The sequence below is a fragment of the Schistocerca piceifrons genome, unplaced genomic scaffold (genome assembly GCF_021461385.2).
Source record: "Schistocerca piceifrons isolate TAMUIC-IGC-003096 unplaced genomic scaffold, iqSchPice1.1 HiC_scaffold_1520, whole genome shotgun sequence".
Lineage (NCBI taxonomy): Eukaryota > Metazoa > Arthropoda > Insecta > Orthoptera > Acrididae > Schistocerca > Schistocerca piceifrons.
Window position 1 is genome coordinate 1,159,922 of NW_025727370.1, and position 25,594 is coordinate 1,185,515.

Sequence of the window (25,594 nt, forward strand, 5' to 3'; positions counted from 1 at the left end):
AAGCTTTCTGTTGAGCGGTCGCCATCTTAGCATCAACTGACGCTGACGCCTAGTCAACAGCGCCTCAAGCGAACAAATGTACAATTAAATGAAACTTTATAGCTCCCTTAATTCGCCGACAGATAGTGCTTAGCTCTGCCTTTTGTCGTTGCAGAGTTTTAAATTCCTAAAGTTGTGGTATTCTTTTTGAATCACCCTGTATAATTAAGGAGAGGTCTTATTAAAATACAACAGCTTAAATGGAAAAAATATCACCTTCATTCATTATGAAGGTTGTCGTAATGTCAGAGACATTTTGAATGTATCACACATATGTAAATTTAATTACCTGAGCAGATCAGTATCCTTCATCACTCCAAGTAATGTTGTAAACAGGATATGCAGTCTTCAGAATTTCTACAGTCTTGCTGTGGTCTGCCTTCCCAAACCCCTGAAATGAAGCAGTCCTTGGGTATTTTAAAACTAAAGTACAATTAAACAGTGTGCTACATATCACAATAATAATTAAACACTAAAACGAGAACTCTTAACTACAACTACATCATAAGTAAACAATGTGCTTGTACGTACACTAAAACTGCATCTAATACAGAGCACATGAAACCGTAAAGCAATCTGAAATTTTCTACACCACACATCACAACACAAAAGCAGCAGAAAAAGGGAGTGTGTAAAGACCTTCAGAACAGATGTGCAAGATGCAGCATCAGAATTAATTTTTCTATTGATGGGTCTGGCATTGTACACAACACTGAAACACAAGCAGCAGTAACCGTGCAAAAAAATTAAACACGTACCCACAATCTGCAACTGTATTAACTGTGTTAAATGAAACAGGTAGGTCACAAAATGTGTGAAACACAGTCTGAAAAGTATAAAATAGGTGCAAGGGGTACAGAGGAATCATTTGGTCTGCTCCAAGTGCAAGGAATTGTTGATTTGATTAATTATGACAACTGTCCTGGCAACTGGAAAAAGTCTTGTAAAAACACCAGGCTCACCACAATTCATGTGCTGCCGTAACTATACTCAATCAAAAGATACAGAAGCTGGTAATAATAATAATAATAATAATAATAATGTCATAAAATTATGGGACAGAAGATCCTCTCTCTCTCTCTCTCTCTCTCTCTCTCTCTCTCTCTCTCTCTCTCTCGCGCGCGCGCTACATATACAACTCTCTCTCGCTAAATATACAAGTGGAAGCAAGGAGTGTGGCCTCAAAAGTAATCTGAAAGGTGTAAGAAAAAATCCTGAATCAGATTGAACAGCACAGTTGGTATCAGCATTGTCCACGGGATCAGCATTGTCCACGGAAGGCAAGGTTTCAGGATGTAGTCCTGGCCCGGCACATAGTTTTAATTTGTCAGGAAGTTTCATAATCATGGCTGCTACCCAGAACAACAGTAGCCATTTCAACCATAACACTTGTCCACAACACCACGCCCAAATTATTGTACACGGTTGTAAGAAGCATGATGATGATTTACAGGTATTAATATCTGGTGACATTTACTTCTGACCATCTAACAAGGTATTCTATAATTTGTGCCATGTAACCAAAGCAGAAACTGCTTTCCCATGGAGGAGCTTGGCGTATAACATTCTTAAAAGCTTTAAAAATACTTGAATTATAGGGCACACAACGTATGAACAGAAACTTCACTGTTCTTAAAATACTTTTTGTTAACTGTGGTCTGCAGCTTATACGAATTGTAGAAATGACATCATGTAACACTTTAAGCTGTTGATAATTTTTTTTTACGATGCAACCAGTTTTGGTCAAAGACCATTTTCGAGCACCTGTTGTTCCCACAGCATAGAAACAGGAAAAATTCAGGCAAAAAGGGTATTTCAAAATTGTAGTAACAATACATACAATGCTTGTGGATATTTAATTTATATTTCTGACATTGTATTCTTTTGATATATATAGTTTTTGCTGGTAATCAAATTCTGTAAGTGTTGCTTGTATTGTTACTATAATTTTCAAACATTCTTTTCATCCCAAATTTTCCCGTATCCGCGATGTATATACAACAGGTGCCTGAAAATGGTCTTCAACTGAAACCATTATGGTCTTCAACTGAAACCAGTCACACAGTAAAAAATTAAGTTGAATAACAGCTCAAGATGACACATACTGTCATTTCTACAACTCACTGCTTTTGGTACTACCTGTGAGTAGCTGTACACTTTGATGACCTTGACACTGGGGTCATGCTGTATTCTGCCACCACCAGTGCACTCTGTATCAACGCCGAGGCCTTTCACCCTGTCCATCGTCTCATCGTAGATGTCCGAATGGAAGCCAACTCACTTGTATCCTCGCACCTAGTAACAGGAACCATAGTCAAACTTTGAACAAAATGTATCAAGAGTACTAAGCAAGAAGAAAACACAAAAGTAGCAACGTGAGTGGAAATTGTGGCATCAAAAATAATCTGAAAACATAACTTAAAGGAGCTGTTGTTATATCCACTATCTATAGGAAACACACACAGGAGCTTCTGTTTCTTTTTTTTTTTTTTTTTTTTCCCCATACCTACTGCAAATGCAAATGAAAGCTTTTGTATATTCGGACATGTGTTCTCTCGGAAAACACTGAACATAACGTAAATCATCTAGCTGACAAGGTAGTTGGCAACATCAGCACATGGCTTTTGGAGAACGGATTAATACTTCACTGCCAACAACTGAACTCTTGTAAAATAGAAATAGTCTTGTCCTGAGCTGGTCGAACAGACATTTTAAATTCTTAAGACTGAAGATAGATGAAAAGCTCTCTCAGAAGTATCATGTTCAACACCTTAAGCAGAAAATGAACACTTCTGTCTTCACTATACACTATGTCTTGGACACAAACACAAAAGCTTGTTTACTTTTGCTCTGTTATCTAATATGGTGTTATAGTTTGGGGCAATTCTGTGCACTTGGCAAGAATATTCTCATCCCTGAAAAATGCAGTCAGCAAGCTCTGCAGTGTCAGCTTGTGAACATTCAGGGTTGCCGCAAGTTTCCCCAAGTGACGTTCCCCGATTTCCAGCAAGTTTTAGCATTTTTCCCTGACAAATTTCAAGGTCTCAAGGGCAAGTAAAGACAAGTTAAAAAAAAAAAATTGTAAGGACTTCTGTATTTCTTCCCCTCATGAGCAAAAATCTTAGTACTAATTTCAGCATCTTTTGTAATGAACAGTTTTTAGATGGAGAAAGAAAGACAATGGTATATAATATTCCATTAAGACCACTGATGTTATTTTATTTCAATAAAACTAAACATATTTGGTGACACAAATACGCATTTCCTTGGAGTCACAAGACAGATTTAAAATACCTACACTGATTTCAGAAATAACCTCAGAAAAAAGTAGGCCTATTGAAAGAAGTATATAAGGCACGCCAAAATATACAGGTACATAGCATACAAACCGCCTGTGACTGCCACAAGTTGTTCTTCCTATCGCTCATACTTTCTAATATACAGGGTGTACATTACATCTGGGAACACTTTCAATTATTTATTGCACAAGAACCAAACATAGCACAGATATCACACACGTCATTTTGAAGAGAAACCCTGAAAGTTCTTTTTCATGTATACCACCACAGCATACTTTGGTGATTTGCCGATAGCACCAGTCATAAATATGGCAAGTTCAGGTGCGGAGCGAACTTTCTGTGTGTTGGAGTTCGACAAAAAAAGTGTGTGCTACAGCTGTTCAATGGATGTTTAGAACAAAGTACGGTAAGAAACCACCAACAAGGAAGGCACAACAAATTTATTATGACGGGTTGCTTGTGCCCAGCACAGAGAACCAGACATCCCAGTGTGAGTGAAGTGAATTTGGATTGCATACGAGAGACATTCATAAGGAGTCCAAAGAAATTGGTGCGTCGTGCATCCCATGAACTCGAAATGGCTCCACTGACTGTGGCAAGTCATGCGACAGAAGTTGTCTATGAAACCATTCAAATTGGAGCTAGGGTAGAAGGTCAATAACGACGACAAAGACAAGTGTTTTGAGTTTTGTTCACAGTTGCAACAATTGAATAAGGATGGGGATGGAATTTTGATCGCTTAAGTTTTAGCAATGAAGCCACTTTTGACACTAATGGGAAAGTGTACAGGCATAATTGTCGAATCTGGGGTACAAAGCATCCACACGAATGCATTGAATTTGGGTGTGATTCGCTAAATGTAAATGTTTTTTTGTGCTTTGTCGTGTCGAAAACTGTACGGGCCATTCTTCTTCGCTAAGAGCATTGTCATTGGATATTCCTACTCGGATATGTTGCAGCAATGGCTGATGCCTCAGATGCAATTGGGCTCTCCGTTCATCTTTTAGCAGGATGGGGCTCCACCCCATTTTCATCGTGAAGTTTGTGGGTACCTGAATACGGAGCTGCCGCATCGATGAACTGGCCGTGCTACAGAAGGGAACAGCTGTTTCATGAAATGGCCTCCCTGATCACCAGATCTCACTCCGTGTGACTTTTTTTCTGTGGGGACACATTAAATATCCGGTGTATGTATGGTCTCTACCACGTGATGTAGCGGAGCTCCGGGAGAGAATACGAGAAACAAATATCACAATTGACGATGCCATGCTGGGACAGGTATGACACGAATTCGATTACTGTATTGATGTCTGCCGGGTCACTCATGTTTCGCGTACTGAATGTTCGTAAAAAAAAAAAAAAGATATGTACATCCTGTATAAATTATTTTCTAAGCCCCAAAATGTACTAGAATAAATAAAATGTTTATAAAACAATGTACCGCATAATGTACTTGCAGTGAGAAAGTCACAATTCCTGAACTCCATCGCCCGTGGCCTCTGGCCTGCCGAGGAGCACCACAGTCCTGATTCCTCGGATAAATCACGAAAACCCACTGCATTATACCACACACAAACAGAGCCGGCCTGGGAGCAGATCGGCGAGACTAGATCCGATGGGCAGGGCTTGCACATTATTGGGAAACGATGGGCTTCAAATCGGCAGCCCCAATCCGTTAGAGAGACCCACAGAAATGGCCTGTGGTTTTGGCCCATCATGGAAGTCCATTCATGTGGCCAGCTTTACACAAGTCACTGACATTATGTTGACGAAATGAGATGGTGGTGATAAATCCATCAATTTGTGCAAATACTCTGAGAATTAATGCTAATGAAGATAGGTAGCAACTCACCGTAAAGATGATCGCTGAACCATGGACAGACACGTAGAAAAGACAATCACACTCTCACAACTAAATTTTCGGCCATAGCCTTTCTTAGAAAATAAAACACACACACACACACACACACACACACACACACACACACACACAAAAAAAAAAAAAAAATCACTCAAACACAACTCGTGCACATATGACCGTTGTCTCCAGCCACTGGGTCAACAATCTCCAAGAATCATATCAAAACAAACCACCCCTCACGCCTCCCATCGGCAGCTACTAGGCTAGTGGTAAGAAGTGGTGGCAGCACTGACTGCAAGCTGAGGGGAGTGGTAGGAAGTGGAGAAGCAGTAAGAATGAGGGAGTAGGGAAGCGGTGCATGTATTAAGCTGCATCCAGCCAGCGACGATGCAGGAAATCCCAGTAAACAAACTGTTTCATCTACTGAGACAAAAAACAAGATTTCTCCAGGTTTTTTTTTCCAAATTTCCCAGCAGGGCAGAAAAAAAGAGTGATACATGTAAGTATTCAAATCCACACACAAAGGTTACCTTGTGGTATGCTACAATTCTGCACAAGAGACCCTCACAATACATGAGAACTTCTCTATGCAACATGTAATTTATCCTAATTTCTCTTAATTTCATATTTTATTAATTCTGTAATTTTTTGTTTATAAATTTTATATTCAGCTATCTGTAAACTAGGTACCACCTCATCCCACGAGCTTTGGTTCAAAGTCTCAAGATACATGATAAAAAAAATAAATGTCAATCCCAAAACCTCACACGCCAATATAATGATCTGCATGCAATCATTCTGTTGATAATGGCACATTAAATTTGGAAAAAAAAAACTGATGCCCTTGATAACTCAAAGCTGTCATTTAAAGTCACAATTGTATGTATTATAGAACACTGTACAGGAAAAATGGAGTTGTAAATGTAGCTGTGTTTTAGTGAAAACGACGTTTTTTCAAATGATGGAGAACCAATGGAATACTTGTTGGTAACATCTGCTCTATACCATAAACCAGCACAGTACGGCACTTTATGAAGTTTAGTCAAAGGCCTGTTTTGTGAGATAATTTCTTTCTGGAAGTTGAATGCATTGCTTCCGTCACCAAAGCAGGTGTAAAAAAAACAAAAAAAAAAAAAAAAAAAATTTGCATTCAGCCCCCTCACATCATTACATCATCAGTGCAAACCAGACGATATTTCTCGTGTAAATCTACACGGCTATCTGGCAGTTCACACTTAAGGATACAGGGCATTTTTCCAGCTCAATATTATATTTCTTTCAGGCACTGTTTATAATGTATATGTTTCAAGATTTTTTGTTGATATCAGGTAATAGAGCACACTTTTTAAACAAATTAGAAGTATTTTGAATATTTTTGAACCTGCTTAGAGTTATTTAAAAAAAGTAACAAGGAAATTCTTCCTCAAACTGAGGTACCATTTAATCCAATGTTATACATTTGAAGGAGACCAAATTTTTACCAGACATTCATGACATGGCTGAGATACTAGACCTATTTAATTCCACCTATTACGTATATTACAAGGATAAAAAAGTATCACATCTTACATTTTAATATTTATAATTTTTTCAAAATAAAAATGTTATTTTTTCTATGATTTAGCTGATTCTGCAATAATGCTTAGGTCTACTACATAAGTATGGACTACCAAAAGTTACAGAAAAAATTAGAGCAATGCTTTATAAACTTTAGGAAATATTTGTACCTGAATTCTGAAGAAAACAACTAGCGGGAAATTGCGAATGAACATATGAGTCCAATCAAACTGTGCCTCAGAACATTCCTGAAGCATAGTCTACATCCTGCAGCCTTTCTTCATCTTCAAGCTTCCTCTTGGCATTCCTTTTAGCACTTCTTGCTTCTTTGGTAACTTGAAGAGCGAATCTTTCAGCTTCATGCACCCGTTGTCTGTCACACAGAAGAAATTGATCTTTCATATTAGAGCCACATTTTATGCCTAAATTTCTCAGGACTTCCTACCTTCCTATCACTCCGTCATTGAAACATAGCACACCATCTAGTACACCAACTTTTAATGTATTTAGTCCTACAAAAACATTCTTGAGTAATCTTTCCCGTATGGAATGGTTGAAACTTTCATTTGTATTCTGAGTGCCCCCATGAAGACATTTACCGTATTTACTCGAATCTGAGCCGCACTTATTTTCCGGTTTTTGTAATCCAAAAAACAGCCTGCGGCTTAGAATCGAGTGCAAAGTAAGCGGAAGTTCTGGAAAATGTTGGTAGGTGCCGCCACAACTAACTTCTGCTGTCGAATATATGTAGCACTACACAGGCATGCTTTGCAGGCACAAAGATAAATACTGGCGCCAAACCCTCTGCATGAGTGCATTAAAAAAAAAGGGGGGGTGGCAGACAAGTTTTTCCTCCGTCTCGAGTTTCGACCACTGCATTTTCATACATTATCCAACGAAGTAAATACAAATTCCGTATTGTGCACCTTTGAATGTAGCAGCATTTCAATGCGCTACGAAAATCCGACTGGCAAGACTGTTTGGGATGTTTGTCAATATGGCCAACTTTACGTTCTGAATTTTTTCCTAACTGTGAGAAGAGATGGTTCCTTATAGGAACTTTTATGAATTGTGAATAGCATGCAGTATTCTCTTCACATAAGAATAATTAGAATATAAACATTTTGCCATGTATTCTTTCGTGTTTGCTGCTAACTCATTTAAATCCTGTCTGCCTAATAAACTACGAAACTAGAGTGAGGCAACAGCAAACACGGAAAAATATAGATATCATCCCATGTCTATATTTGTATTATTCTTATGCCTAATAGTGATACAGTCAGAAATGAAGCATGGCAATTGACTAGATTTTTAAATCTAAGATGACTAATTTCAGTGCAGAATGTAATGTACTAAAGAGGTGCCTGCAAAGATTTTCAAACGGAGAAAAATTTTCGCTAAACTCCCGTTCAGAATATCTTCTATCATACGCTGTCTATTATTTGGTTCTTGTTGATCATTCTCAAAGAAAGCAGGAGTGTAGGTAACAGCAAATAGCAGTCTCTTGCCATTGTTTCGCTAACGAAGTACGCGAAAGAGGAAGGGTACCCGTATAATACGGACGGAGCGCCTGACGCATAGCAATGGCTACCTGGTAAAGCTTAACTACTGAGCTTACGACTCGAACCAAACTACTGTAGCTGTATCGTCATTCATTTGACCTAAATTGTGTCTCATATTACAATGGACCAAGTTTGTTTCGATTTGGAGGTGCGGCCTAAAACTTTTCTCTCCCCTTGAATTTCAAGTCTCAAATTTCAGGTGCGGCTTAGATTCGGGAAAATTTTTTTTCCTGGATTTCGAGTCTAATTTTTCAGGTGCGTCTTAGATTCGAGTAAATGTGATACTAAGCAAAACAGGGTCCACTCAGATCCCTAAAAATTGGTTTTATTTCATTCATAACAGGCTCAAGAAGATAATGCTTATGATATTTTGATAGTATATTTGACCACTTTCCTTTGCTTTTTGGTAACCACACCTAAGAATCTGCTCCTTTAGGACAAAGTCCATGAACAGTGTGGTCATCTGTGGACAACTTATGAAAGTAGGTGACCCATACAGCTTTCCTCATTGCTGTATCATCATTCAGAGGTGCATTTTGTCTAATGGCCAGTCCTTAATACCTCTGAAGGAGGTCTGTTTCAGTTTCTGTCAATCTGTCTCAGCCAGACAGAGATTTTCAATCAGATAGCAATTTTCCTTTCATTTCTCTTCTTAGCTTCCTCAATCTAGCACCCATCCTCTTTTGCATATGTCCACAACACTCCACTTTTGTTACGAAGCTATCACCATAAACATTGAACTCATTAATTTTATTGAAAGCTTTAGAGTACCCATCACCTAGGTACTTTGTATATCTAACGTTATAAACGGGCACTGACCTCTGAAATAATTTTAGAGCTCCATCACACTCCATACCTCTACTGTAACCATCATAATTATTATAACACTGATGTTCAATATGTCCTTCAGTGTTACTATGTCAGATGTGGCAATAATTAGATATGCACTCAACATCAACAACTTTTCCATTCTCCACAGAAGTAGCACTTAAAACACCATTCAAGGAACGATGTCCTCGATGTTGTCATGTCCCATCAAGTGCAACAGCAATGTCCCTTGTTTCACTAATATTAACAGTTTTTTCTGCTGCACATTTCATAGATGCTTTAGACACAACCGTCAAGGCACCTAAAAGTATTCTTATGTACTTGCTGAACCTACTGGGAGGAGGAAGGTCAATCAAATGACAAAACGTTTGTGCAGCCTTTTTTTCCTTTTCCTATTGCACGCATTGCGTACACTAACCTCAAATTCACATCATATGAATTATGCACAATGTTCAAAGTCATTTTCGAGGTAGATTTATTGCAGGATCTACACAGACCAACTAATTTTGACGCTAAACCCTTCCTGCTACTTTGTTGTTCAGTTATTTCCAGACAGCCTACACCATCACATTGTTTACATTTTTCCACTTTCTTTATCAAAGAAGATAAGATACCCACACCAACAACAACAAATCCACTACAAACAGCGTCATTTTTAACACAAAAATTTGAATCACCAGGAGGCGTGCCATGTGCGAATTTCTTCACTGAAGAACTGACACGTAGGTTACTTTCAACAGTGTGGCTTGTTTTGTTTGTGAACTGGTTACCACAGAATTTCCTTTCATTGAATTTCTTGATGTGTGGCACACTAACAAATATGTATTTTCACAAATATATGTAGCGCTTGGGAAACAAACGTTTATTAACATGTGAACAAACTGCTTCAGAACACAAAAGTAAATACTTGCAAAGATAATCATTTACAGATGCTAGAAACCTGCACTGTTACCAACATATACAATGTATCATACACATAATCGCTGGAAACAGAAAGAAAGTGCACAGTTCTTTTCAAAATAATACTAGTTTCTGTAACAGAAATAAAGGGGGCATGGCAGTATACAAGGTGTGAATGTAAAGTAATGACACTGATGTGAAAAAAAAATGTTGCTTACAGTTTTAGTCAATTTTCGTGTTGTCTCCTTCAAAGTTCCCTTCTGATTGCACACACTTTTTTTAGCACTTCTGCCATTGATGGTAACATTTCTGGAACTCATCTTCTGTAATATCCTCCAAGACCTTCGTCACAGCTTTTGGGACATCTTGTGTTGTTTGAAAATGGTGTCCTTGACCGCCATTTTGATTCTTGGACAGAGAAAAAAGGTGCACGGAGCAATATTTGGTGAATAAGGTGGCTCTGGCAGTATCGAAATTTGTTTTGAGGTAAAAAATTACTGTACTGACAGAGCAGTATGGGATGGTGCATTATCGTGATGCAGAATCGAATTATCAGCAATGTTATTATTAGACAAACCGTTCCTCGATTGATGTGCAGTTCTCCTGCAATCATTTTCATGGATAACCTTCTATCAGATTTTATGAGTTCATGCACCCTGGCCAAGTTGACATCCGTCCGTGAGGTTGACAGTCGTCCACTGCAGTCTTCATCTTCAACATTTGTTCTGCCTTCACTAAACATTTTATGCCAATCAAAAACTTGAGCTTTTGACATAACCTCCTCTCCAAAAGCCTTCTTAAGCTTACCGTAAGTTGTCATCGCGTTTTCACTCAATTTAACGCAAAAAGAAATGGCATACTGTTGCGCAATATTATGCAGTTCCATTTCCGTGATGAGAGACACTAACATGTGTTAACTTATTACAGCACAACTAATGACTGAGCAGTTGCTTCAACATGCCGCTTGAACTAGAAGTGGCTTATAGACCAAGGTCACAGATATTGTGCCTACGCAAGCCTGCAGGGGTGCCACATCTTGCAAAGAAAATCAGTCTCATTACTTTATTGTCGCACCTCGTACATGACCGTAACTTTAAAATTTGGTATGTATAGGTCATTTTTCATTTCAAACCCTACAGTGTATATATCAATGTAATCAGGAAAGACTATAGAATTTAATAAAGTCATTTAAAAAATTTTGATTTTTCCACCATTTATAAGTATCCTGTATCCTTAAGTGTTCGGCAGAGGATTCATCGAAAAGCCTTCAGACTATTTCTGTAACATTCCCCTCTTCAACAGCTTCTGTGGGAGCTCTGATTTCTCTTACTTTATCACGATAATAATTTCTCCTTATGTAGGTGGGTGCCAACAAAATATTTTGCCATTCAGAGGAAATTTCTTGAAAACATCTCATCATAACAAAAAACACCTTTGTTTTAACGACTGTCACCCCAACTTGTATATCATGTCAGGGTATATGCGGACAAGGAAAAAAAATTCCCAGATTTCTCAGTCGAAAATACACTTTCCCCCAAGTGAAAACATACTTTTTCCTTGTTAACTGACGGTATATTTTCTCTTGGAACTGTATATCTTATAAGTCCTTTGATTATGGTTTTATACATGGGCGTAGAATTTCCTGGCGCTTTAAGAAAAAAAAAAACACGCATTTTGGAAAGATCTTTGATGTGCTGCATATTTTTGTATTAGGAAAGTATAAACTCGAATTCCACCAAACACCGCATGTTACTTTCCAAAGCATTGAAATTGAGATTGGGATGCGCTTTTGTAAGTTAGTCATAGCTCATTTCATGCGATTTCGCCAGCCGATCACAGCAGGTATTCAGAGCTTAGGACACGTGATGTAGTCAACCAACAGCAACATCACTGTTAAGTAGCGCGAACACACAAACAGAAAAATTTAATGGCTCAAATTAATGTAAATAGTGTTGCTAAACGAAACGCAAAGCCTTCACATATAATATTGGTCTATCAGATTAATACGCTGCAAGAGAAGCTAAGCTTTCTCGTAAAATGTTGGTCTTTTATGCGCGTATTACAATTTAAGATGTATCACACAAAGGTGCCAGTAAAATTTTTAATAACGACATAAATGTCTGATCTTCCAGGCTCAAAATTCATCTAAATGGCTCATCATCAAAGAGTTGATTTTTAAATGAGAGTCAAACACTTTGTGATTTAAGAAATTCATCGTACATTATCTCACATAGTTCTGGTGTAACTGCTAGAATGGTACTTTGATGGTAACGATTTTCAACCCACCATTCGAAATATTTTCCCACGACCTGTTAGAAATAGGTTCGTTTCTGCAGTTGCCAGAGAGCGCCAGATGACAGGCGTCACCGCGCAAGCGCAGCTACGATGTCGTAGGGAGCCCGCATGTTCGTACGTGTGAAACATTAAAAGATCTTACATTATGTAAGAAACAAGACATCAGAGGATACTCCAAGAGAATCGGAATTTCGTGACCCATACTAAAATGTTCACATTTAAAGTGCAAATTTGTATGTCCAGAATCCCACGACCATTAAGCTTTTCTATGTGGTTTTTGGGATGTAAATTTTCTTGGAGTACCAGTACTGTCCTGTCTCATGTTTGGTTCTTTATTATGGCGTAATGCCAAATGTGCTAGAAGTTGAAAATGTGCACTTGAAATGCAGCAAACACAGTGTGTGGAATTAAACACTTTGTCTCAAATATATTGTCTGCCTTAGTGGAAAAGATTAATGAAAGAAAATTTCTTTGGCAAGCCAACAAAAATAACTTCATTGTTCTAAAAGGCAATTAACGCTTGACTGTCAGAAAGATGGAAATAAAATAAAATCTGCAACTAATAACACCGTTTAGCCTTCCATTATTATGTGAATGTATTTTAATTCACTTGATAGCTCCCGGCCACAGAAATCTGTTTTGTCTTCATTTGATGTGGGAGCAGTAAATGAAGAGGAAACAGCAAAAACACTAAATGTAAAAATGGGTCACGTGTAGACTACCCACTTCCCAACTGTAATTCAGACTGTTCTGCGCATCAGTCCCGGATCTAGGGGGAAAAAGGGACGGGTATACACTCGCACACACACACATATCCATCCACACATATACAGACACAAGCAGACATATTTAAAGACCTCTTTTGTGGGGGTGTTGTGAGGGTGACATGGTATTAGAAGGTGGAAAGTGTAACATGAGGTTGAAATGAAAATGAAAGATAAAAATATATGGGGAGAGATAAAGGTGAACTAGAAAGCAACTGGAAATCTGGTATGAAAAAAGGCGAAAAAGTGTTGGTTAAGTTGATCCTGTGGTGAACTTGGGTTGGTAGACAGCGATGTGCATAAAGGTTAGGTGGTTGTGTTGCCGCTAAAACACGTTAAAGGACGGAGAAATTCGGGAAAATTTCAAAAAAACGTGTAAATATATTAAAAGGAGTGGTGTTGTGGTGAAAGATTACGAAAATGGGGCTAACAATTGTCTGACGAAGAAATAATGACGTTAAAACCTGTGGGGAGCGGCTGAAAATGATCAGTGATGTGCAAAAACGGAAGTGGAAATAAAGTGAAAGTTCTTAGAACTAGCCGAAATGGTTGTTTAATACGTGAAAGCAGCTGTTATTGAACTAGAAACGGTGGATTTTATAGCAGCGGTAGTGTTGAAAGCGGAAAATAAAATTTTTTTGGTTATGTTTTGGAAGTGGGTTACATATTATTGAGTATATATAGGCGGGATAAAATTGTATAGTAGATTACGGTAAAAAAGGGAAGGTGAATACAAAGTGAGACTACTGGTAAAAACAGAAAGAGAAAATAAAGGAAAATAAGACGACAGGAAAGATTTCGAAATGCAACAGCGACAATAACAAACGTAATTGTTGGGTTCAAATTAATGATATGGTTATAATAGAGGGAAACATTCCACGTAGGAAAAATATATCTAAATACAAAGATGATGTGACTTACCAAATGAAAGTGCTGGCAGGTCGACAGACACACAAACAAACACAAACATACACACAAAATTCAAGCTTACGCAACAAACTGTTGCCTCATCAGGAAAGAGGGAAGGAGAGGGAAAGACGAAAGGATGTGGGTTTTAAGGGAGAGGGGTAAGGAGTCATTCCAATCCCGGGAGCAGAAAGACTTACCTTAGGGGGAAAAAAGGACGGGTATACACTCGCGCACACACACATATCCATCCACACATATACAGACACAAGCAGATATATTTAAAGACCTTTTTTTTTTGTGGGTGTGTTGTGAGGGTGACATGGTATTAGAAGGTGGAAAGTGTAACATGAGGTTGAAATGAAAATGAAAGATGAAAATATATGGGGAGAGATAAAGGTGAACTAGAAAGCAACTGGAGATCTGGTATGAAAAAAGGCGAAAAAGTGTTGGTTAAGTTGATCCTGTGGTGAACTTGGGTTGGTAGACAGCGATGTGCATCAAGGTTAGGTGGTTGTGTTGCCGCTAAAACACGTTAAAGGACGGAGAAATTCGGGAAAATTTCGAAAAAACGTGTAATATGTCTGCTTGTGTCTGTATATGTGTGGATGGATATGTGTGTGTGTGCGCGCGAGTGTATACCCGTCCTTTTTTCCCCATAAGGTAAGTCTTGCCGCTCCCGGGATTGGAATGACTCCTTACCCTCTCCCTTAAAACCCACATCCTTTCGTCTTTCCCTCTTTCCTGATGAAGCAACAGTTTGTTGCGAAAGCTTGAATTTTGTGTGTATGTTTGTGTGTCTGTCGATCTGCCAGCACTTTCATTTAGTAAGTCACATCATCTTTGTTTTTTACATATACACACACACATACACACACACACACACAAAAATATGTTCATTTTGTAGTGCACGTCTTTCTGAAGGGTCTGATGCATGCAACATGTGTGTTTGAGGAAATGTAAGACATGTCATAAGTGTGCCAAAGTGCAGTGTCTCGTCTCCTCACACAGCATTCTCCTATCGCACATCACTGTACTTCGCTCTGTGGAATTGAAATGTGTATATTTTGTAATGGATGCCATCAAACCATATTCAGGACAGTGGAAATTAAAATGTCCTGTGGTGCCTCTCCTGTTTACAGTTGGCCGGTTTGACATTCTGTCCCTCTTTTTTTAAAAAAAAGAACTCTTCAGAAAATGTGCACTCTTTGTTCCCTATCAGCTAACAACTTGCTGCTTTGTGTGACATAAAATTAAATATAGGATATATAAACCCAGTAAAGACATGAGACAAGCAAGACAATACATGTTTCTTCAATCCTTAGCTCCTAGAATTTTTTACCCTCTAATCTTGGTACAGCTTTACATGGAGTGCTTTCCTTCTGTGAAAGAATCTATTACCTCATCAAAGTTCGTCAAACATTTTGCTACACGAAAAGTCGAAATGTCGTTGTCTAATACTGAAAAAGCTGTTAATACAAATAGGACCCAAGACTGGTGTTGTTTCCCGATCTGATTACACCTATTTTGTCACTGTCTGCTAGATAAAACAAAATAGGCCTTTCTAATACTACAACAATTGTAATACACACAAAATAAATGAGACTGTTTTGGCACAAACGGTCTGTTTTGTAAGGACAGAAAATAATTCACAAAGTACCAATATCAAATGCCTATTAGGCCAACTACAAGCAAAAAGCTTTACGTTAGGAAATAGTTTCACACTTCATTCGTACACTCCAGTTCCTCAAGCACGAGATCGAAAAGTAGTAGTATGAAATTTTTATACGAACTTGGAATCGTCATATTGTTCCATAATTTGTGTGATGCCCCCATTTCTTCTCCTTCATCATTCTAACAAACAGTCTTGTTATCGCTAATTCTGTAGCTATTCCTGCCAATGCCAAAGCTTATTTGCAGGTTAACTTCATTAACTCTACCAGAATCACCGGTTTAGCTATCGCGTGATTATTCTCCGGTTAGGCGTTGTTACATGGTCGTACAACACATTTTCCGTGCTTCTTCCAGAACAGAACTTAAAGTAGCTGCTAGCTGGGGACTGTACAACTCGCCCTTACTAGTATAGCGATCTGCCCAAAAATTTTTTGTCAAAATTTCATTTTCTTGTATACACCGCGAAGGTAATACGTAATCATTCTTACGTGTTATTCGTTTATTTCCACTCCTGTAGTCTGAATCTATGGATTCCGCTAGTAATTACAACAACGCTCATCATTCGCAAACACAATCAACCACACAATCAGACAGCGGTTGGTATTCATCCGTTCAGCCGCTCAGCTCTGTCAGATTCCACTGACAGAGGAAACATGTACACTACGCACGCATTCACAAATCAACTTACGATTCATTCAAAATCAACTTAGAATGTGTTAAAAATGTTCAAAAACCGACAGGGATGAGTTTCAAAGTAATATGAATAATCGATAAACTAACGAACTAACGTGCGCTGGATGCAAGTCGCTTTGTGAAACAAGGTTTCCTCCCCCCCCCCCCCCCCCCTCAAGAATATGAATTTGCCCCCCCCCTAGATTTGGACCTCCTGCGCATGTATAAATCTAGCGGCTTGGGCGCTCCAGTAAAATTTTTCCCGGTAGCATCTAGCTGCTTGCTGCGACTGCTTACACAGCCAACAATTTCTGTAGCCAGAAGCGGGAGAAGGTACTACTCAACTGTGCATGCGCATGATCGAGCTCGTAACTGCTAAAATGAATTTAATGTAAACAGTTGTGACGTCACGCTCAGCGGAGGCAATTTGCTGTTACGAAGCATTGCACAGTCTTCCTAAGGCCTTTGACACATTTTACTGTTGGCGGACACTTGTATGAGCACTGTTTTGTTGCTGTATATGGTGCATTTCCCTTGAAATTTAAGTTTTATTTTCGTTTTTTCTCTTGTTCATGTTTTATTGCTGCAGTATTGAGACACAGTAATATCCTTGTTAGAGTATCGGTTCTTACCAATCAAGATTACAAAAATTTAACTGAAAACAAAAACAATGAAAAATTTCCCGGGTTTTTCCCCGGATCTTCCGGGTCGTATACACCCTGCATGTCCATGGCGCACTCCCCCTTCTTAGCTATAAAACAACATAAGTTGCTCTTCTTTGAATGCTTTTTTATGTCCTCTGTCAACACTATCTAGCAAAGATACCATAGCACACAGGGCCATAACTGTAGTTCAACAGTGTTTCAGTGAAAATCTTTTGTGCGTTTTCAGTTGTATCGCCATCCACCATCTCACTTCCAATTTAACAGTAAACACTGAAACACTATGTTATGCAGATAACAACCAACCTTAGGCTACAATTCCCCATTGCAAGTCACCGACATCAGAAGAAAAATTCAACTGAGAAAACTGAAAAATGATGCTAACGACTGTCTCTCAAATAATAATGTATCACAAAGTTGACCAAATATTAGTTTACCAGTTACTGACCACTAATTTGCTCGGTTCTTTGCCATCAGGACCCTCTGGACCAAAGACACGTATTAGAACATACTTAAATGTTCCTTCTGGGTCGATATCCACATCAGGAACAGCGGCAAGCTTCTCTGCTGCTGTCATTAGTGTCCTGTTAAACAGATGTTAAAATTATTCCAGGAATATTTATATACAACAGGTGAGAGAAGAATAGTGCTGCAGTCACAATGTAAACAATACAATTCTGCATCTAGGATTTATACTGGAAACAATGTTTCCTTCAGAGAAATAATGATCTAATATTTGGATTTTGAAACGTGTGCCTATTAAGTAAATACAAGCATTCCGTGGAAGATCGTACACCATCCAAACCATAAAACTATCAATTAATTGTATCCAAAGGGAAACATACTTGAGAAAGCCATAAAATTACAAAGAGAGACAACTGCATTCTCGTAGAAAGAATTCGCTGGGTGAATTCCTTCATGTTTGGTGGACTGAAAAATATTTTTTAAAAACATTTATTGGTTATCGTTTAGAAAGAGCAGCCATTTTTGTTTCAGGCTTTCTTACACTTTTATAAGCGTCTGTGGTTTTTTAAATTATTCAGTAATGGATTGCCCCAGACCTTTCATATAAGAGGTATTTATTTCAGCAGACACTGGACTATAAATTAAAACCATGATCACCCTGCTGAATGTATTAGGGAATACACTTTTAATGTCCCAAAGTTGTTGGTTGTAAATTTAAAAAACCCATTTTTAATACTATCTTTCCAAAGAGTAGTTTCTTAGCCTTAATACATTTTGTGGTATTACACTACTCAGTACAGATACCTTTTTTTTTTTTTTTAGAGAAACAATTATGACAAGCTTATACTTAGAAACACTTTAAAAACAAATCTTTTGAATTTTTTCATTCTTTGGTCTGCAAATCTTTGTTAATGGACCAGATATAAATCTGAAAATTACACATTTAATAGCCCTTTATGATATCAAACTTCTGTATAAATTTCAACCTTGAGATTCCATGGACAAAAAAAATTTCAAATATGAGTCAAAAATATGTTTCTTACTGTTTGCAATATCTGGGCTGATGGAAACAGTGTATAAATTACATAATTTAAAAATATCTAGGATAACTCTTTAAAAAATGAGACAATTCATTACATTATCCCGTTCTCAACTTGTTTGTTTTTGCTACGTTGTTTATTGAACAACAGAGATATTTCTTCACTCATGTTGGGCACAGAGTTAAATGTTCGCCTAGTCACAGTCATAAATTCCAGGGGAGAAGACAACTCCTTTAATGCATTTTTAACAGGCCTCTCATGTTGATCCTTTTCAAATTTTTTAAATGGGGTTCTTGGTGCTGGTAAAATGTAACATCCACATCTTGGTTTTGACGAGCAATGTTACCAACTTTGGCAATCCACCACTGTTCATCATAGACACAAGCCACTATGTCCTTACTTTGAAGTGTCAGTGGTACAAGTTTTCCACAGTGATGACATTCACTATCAGAGGATGTTGATGTGAACTTACAGTTGAGCAAGTTGTATGACTGAGGTATAAAACAATGAAAAGATCGGGTGCCTTTAATCTTCTGACAAGTTTTGAATCTTTCCTCCAAGACATTGGCATAGAGTTCTCATATTTCCTCACATTTAATGAAACATACGTAATCCCTTTTACCTATTCTTTACAGAATTTGAACATTTCTTGACGTGTCCAGATTTGGTTCTCATAGGTCCGTTGCAGACTAGCTTTTGTGACAGCTCGCTTTGTTGTACCCTTTATGCCATCACACTCATTCTTCCCAGGACATGATGCAAAAAAGTGCTATTCTGCACCGAGCCAACAGTCTTTTTTTTCTTTGAGAAAGGAGATATTAATATTTGTTTGCTTTTATATTGGCTTGCAGCACCATCAGAGAAGTTCATCAGCTTGTTTATGGAACTGTCGTGCTGTTTTACGTAGTTTGTTAACTGCAGGTGAAAAGCATGCACTGCTGTAGCTTTGTGCTCAAAGTAATCATTTGCAACACAAAAACTATGACTCTAGTCTATCTGGATCTTTATAACAGAACACAAATGGACAAACTGTGGCCTGTTTGTTTACCCAGTGGCTCCCTTGTATTTCACTTGAACAACAAAGGAATAGTTTTCAGAAAAGTCAGCAAGAGCAAGAACTATACATTCATCAACTGCCAAGGTTTGCTTTTGCCCTTCAGAAATTTATCCTGACTTTGTCAATTAAATGACACACTATTGAGTTTTCAAGGTTAGTAACCAACACTTAGAAAAACTATTCTCGTTATTTTGAGACTCCATTGCTCAACTGCACACTTCAAGGGCTCATTATTAACTAAGTGTGAGTGAACAGATGTTGGTGGAAGGGGGATGACAACACACAGATTTGTACAGGCTTGTCTACATGTACATGGATACTCTGCAAATCACATTTAAGGGCCTAGCAGAGGGTTCATCGAACCACCTTCGCAGTTCTCTATTATTCCAATCTCGTATAGAGCGCAGAAAGAAGGAACACCTATATCTTTCCATTCAAGCTCTGATTTCCCTTATTCTATTGTGGTGATCGTTTCTCCCTATGTAGGTCAGTGTCAACAAAATATTTTCACATTCAGAGGAGAAAGTTGGTGATTGGAATTTTATGAGAAGATTCTGTTGCAACAAAAAATGCCTTCCTTTTAATGATGTCCAGCCCAAATCCATTATCATTTCTGTGACACTCTCTCTCATATTTCGCAATAATACAAAATGTGCTGCCCTTCTTTGAACTTTTTCAATGTACTTCTGTCAGTCCTATGTGGCAAGGATCCCACACCGCGCAACAGAATTCTAAAAGAGGACGGACAAGCGTAGTGTAGGCAATCTCCTTAGTACTGCCAATAAATTGCAGTCTTTGGTTAGCCTTCCCCACAATATTTTCTGTTTGTTACTTCCAATTTAAGTTTGATATCATGAAGATCCATTAAGTGTGTAATTTTCAGACTTTTATCTGCTCTCCTTACAAAGATATTGTAGGTCAAAGAATGAAAAAATTCAAAAAATCAATTTTTTAAAATAGTGTACATTTTGTGTAAGCTTCTCACTATAAGAAGTAGTTATACTGTATAGTGTAATAGCACAATAAATATTAAGGCTGAGAAATTACTCTTACTTTGGAAAAATACAATTAGGATTGATAAAAAATCTACTCACCAAGTGGCAGCAGAACTCGCACATAAAAGACGGAAGAGGGGTGAAGGAAGAGAACTGGAGAGGTCTAGGAAAATTGGTAGATATCGGGAAAGTGACCCAGAACAGCAGGTCACAGGAGACTTACCGTAAGTAATGTCTTTCCTTCTCATCCCGTACAGTAAGTCTCCTCTGACCCGCGGTTCTGGGTGACTTAACCAATATCTACCCCTTTTCCTAGACCTCTCCAGTCTTTCTCCTTCACTCGATTACTTCCCCTTCCACCCTTCTGCCTGAAGAAGGAGCCACTGGCTCCAAAAGCTTGCCAATTACAGCTGTCTTTTATGTATGTGTTCCGCCGCTGCTTGATGAGTAGAATTTTTATCTATCCAATTAAATAGTTTAAAGAATACGCTTTTTTAGCTTGCAATCAACAAGTTTGAGCCATTAAAAGTAGGGCCTATATTAAGGAATACATTCAGCATGGTTATCATGGTTTTTAATTTATAGTCCAGTTAATGATTCTTCAACTCAGTACTGAATAATTTAAAAAAAAAAAGAAAAAGGAAAAGAAGAAAAAAGAAAAACAGATGCCTGTAAAAGCAAAAAATAGCCACTGTTTCTAAATGTTGAGAATAAAATTTTTTAAAAAATGTCTTTAAACCCATTAAACATTCGGGAATTCATCCAGCAAATATCAATTTTTTTCTGAAATCAGTGCGCCCAACAACCTATATTTTTCTGTTGAGGCTGTCCGTTTTGAAGTATCGTATATTACTGCGTGTGCCAAAATGGCGAGAAATTTTCCAGATTTGAGCGACTTTGTAATGGAAGATTTATACCATGTTATGGAGAACACCCGAAGCTCAATACAATGGGCTAGGCAACAAGATCTTATGAAGAACGATATGGTGTGTGAAAATGGGTATTGTGTTGGATACAACGAGATGAAGCTGGAGAAAACTACAGGGAAAGATGGCGAAATTTGGAGCTGCTCCATTGGCAGGGACTGTAGAAAGAAATGTTCAATCAGGAAAATGTCATTTTTTGCTGGCAGTCATTTAGACATTTCTAAAATTTTGCAACTGTCTTACATGTGGGTTTTCGAACTCAATAGGCAAAAGTTTTTAATGAGGGAGCTCAAAATTGGCAGTGAGCACACTGTGGTCGATTGGTGCCAATTTTGTAGAGATATCTGCCATGAATATTTCTTAATTGAGCCAATAGTTTTGGGCGGCCCTGGCCATCCTGTTGAAATAGACGAGAGCTGCTTCGTCAGCACCATCGAAGTCATAGGTGCGAGAGCAATGGGTCTTTGGTGGTTATGACGTTGAGACAAAGCAAAGCTTTATGGTTGCTGTGCCACAACGTGATGCTACCCATTTGCTGCCAATTTTGCAACAGTATGTTTTGCTACTGGAACCACAGCTGTTTCTGATTTGTGGCAACTTACAACACCATAGGTAACTTGGGCTACAATGATCTGGCTGTTAATCATTCGCTTTATTTTCTCGATCCCTTTACAAACGCAACCACAAATCACATGAAGTCAGTCTGGCAAAAAGCTAAAGAAAAAAATCCTATAAGGCCTTTCAGAACTCACCGTGCTATGCTGAATAACTACCTGGCAGAATTTCTCTGGCGTCAATGTTTTGGGAAAATCCATTCCACAATTTTGTTATTAATTCCACCTTTCTTGAAGAGAGAGAGAGAGGAAAAAAAAAATTAAATTCCGTGCATACATATGCAATATGTCATTTTTGATACAAAAAAAAATTTGAGACAGTTAACTGATTTTTTTTTTTTTTTTGCATCCAAATGAAAAATAAGTACTTTTTTGGTGAAGAGCGCGTCAGATATGACTGTAACACTCAAGTTTTGAAATAAAAAAATTTTTGGTATTCAGCGCATATATATGCTTATATCTTCAGAAATACGTGTTTCCTTCAAAAATAGGTACTTTTCTCGTGATCAGCGCATGTACTCCCTAGACTGCATAAGTGCCACGAAAAGCAGGATCAGATGTTTTCCTCGACCTATACAGCTGAAAGGAAGCCCAGATAGCAAGGAACCAATACAGCTGAAAGGAAGCCCAGATACCAAGGAACCAATAGCTACAACCCAAAGAGTGGAATCAGACATTTCCCTTGACCTATGTAGCTCAAATGCAGCTCTCAATACCTACCAGCAATAATAATAATAATGAAAACAATGTAAACTTCACACACCAACATAACTCAAAAAACACCACAAAAACCAAAACCTTCAACAACTCGAAAACGCAAAAACTTGTATATACACCAGATCAATTAAAACCAACCAAAGTACGATAAATGTAAAACAGACAGAACATCAGAATTACTACAGATTAAAACAAAAATAAAAGTTTATTACCAACAAAAGCATGCAACAAAATCACCTAGGTTGACCGCCGCTACCAGTACGTACACACACACACACACACACACACACACACACACACACACACACACACAAAACTAATCAAACCTAACAAAATGCCACACACATAAATAACCATCACTGAAAAATGAAGATTTCCAAATCCACATTGCAGCACTGGCTACCCAGACTCAAATAAACCCATGTTACCATAGTGATAATGAACCCAATATCACATGTTAAACTCAACAAACACAAACCAATTCAAAAACACACACACAACACCATTATCTCATGGGTCAAAGGAGACAGGTGGAATAGAACACTTCCAATGGCCCCTTAACTTAGTTCCTACCTCACACAGACAGACAGGATGTGAGGACAAGAATGAATAGTTCTGAAAAATAAGATTAGTGTTTCACTTTTAAAAGTGTTGATCAGCAGTAGGGCCTCCTGGGATCTTGCTTCCTTGACTATCAGTAGTGACCAGCCATACTGTTTCTTTATAAAACAATTCCTTAATAACTTCATTGTTTAATATTTGGATTCTTGCACTGATGTCACCTCACGTGTAAGATTGTTCCCCCTATTGTTATCTAGACAACAAACTTCAACTCTAAGACTTGATATCACGGTACATAAAAAGATTTTTACATGTTAGTCTGAGAACGTGGACAGTGACTAAGAAGGCATACCCTAAAATTGCACTTACTTTAAGTTTTCAAAATGTCACAACCCCTTTCTTCTGTCATTTATCACTCTTTAACCTCTGGCAACAATCTGTTAATATAAAAACTGCATTGTTTTTAGAGTTCATGTTAAACCACAGACCTCTCTATAACTGACTGGTTGGAGAAAGGCAAGACAAAGAACTGGTTATGAACTGTTGTGTCCAAATCAATCTTTGAAATGCCAACAACAGGATTAGTTAAAAATGTGATACCAAGCTTATGAACGACAACACCCTTAACGTGGTGGAGATATAAGACACAGAACTGATCAACTGCTCACATAACTAATAACACGAAAACATTAGCGAAATAAAATGCTAGAGACTAACAGGATCTCTGTGAGAAAAGGTAGTTTTGGGCCCATGATGTTCTTTCTATTAGTCCTTCAAATATATTAAAAACTTGAAAATACCAGACCACAATTCGAAAATGGAGCCTCACATAGGTACTTAAATGTATCTATGGAATGACCTACCTTAAATGTATCTGTGGAATGACCTACCAACCCAACCTATCCTAGATATATGTTTACACTAGTCTACAGATCAGCCTGTCAATGTAAATGAACACATATATACATCTTGTATGCCACAAGCATTCCCCCAGTCGAACACCATCTCCAGTAGGCCTAGACTTAAAGTACACCTAGCAAACAATACAGTCTAAGCTACCAGCCACAAAAAATAAACTTCATATTATGATCAAAACACACACTCAAAATATTTCACTGAAACAAACAAAATATCATAGATGCCATATGACATCACAGTTCATATAGGCTACCTATGGCTCATGTTGTTCACTGGACTCCAAACACGTTTATTTTTTCACACACAAGCATTTATTGCTTAGTCCAGTTTCTTGAATAAGTATCATGGGGCTATCATGGTTAAGTTTGTCAAATTAACTCTCAAAAACATCTTTTTGATAGCAATATTCTTGAATACTGGTTGTTTCTAAGATTCCACACCCCCTTCAGAATACCAGCTTGGTGCTTTCTGCGGTTTAGATATTAGCTACACAGTCATAGTTACGCTACCAAGACCTTACCAATGATTTACGCTACAATTAAAACAAAACTTATTCACAAATCCAATTACAATAGCTACACATTTCATGTACCGGTATTCGTAAATACAGATCTTTACATACTTGGTTTAGGTGAAATAATGCCAATGTGTCACAATTATTTCGATGTGAGCAATGAAACTTCACGTAAAACATGACTGCGATACAATGCGTAATAAAATAAATATACCGAGGTCTAGAAATAAGCATGATTACACATAAAAGGGATGATTAATACAGTTCAATACTAAAAAATCTGTATTCAACAAAACCGTAGTCCTACAGAACTGGAGGGGTGCGACGGTAATGGTTTTATTTTATCAGTGAAATTACATACCAGTACTGGATGTTACTAATGCTCCAAAACATCAGACAGTATATACAATAATGGTATGCGACAATGAAGGGAGATTATTTTAGGACGTATTTTCATCAATTTTGAGATGTTATGACTCGTAATAGCCCTGGAGACGTCTTTTACAACAATCGAATAATTTGTAGCAGTACACCGATAAAAATAACTGCTTGCAACTAGCAAGTAATCGCGCAACGCGCAACCAAACTTCGAACACACAAATAACTTCTTAACCCGATACGATTACATGACAATGGACACCATACGCATACTCAAAATAACAAACCTAGATAAACACAGCACTGTATTTCGTACGCCTCCAAACAAACTGCTTTTCCGAGATTGTATTTTAATAAATGAAGACATACCGGAGCAGTGGATTTTAATAA

The 25,594-nt window shown here is 37.9% G+C and overlaps 1 pseudogene; it reads right to left on the reverse strand.

Moving 5' to 3' along the window:
* Positions 1 to 337: 337 nt before the first annotated feature.
* On the reverse strand, positions 338 to 25,594 carry LOC124734578 (annotated as a pseudogene).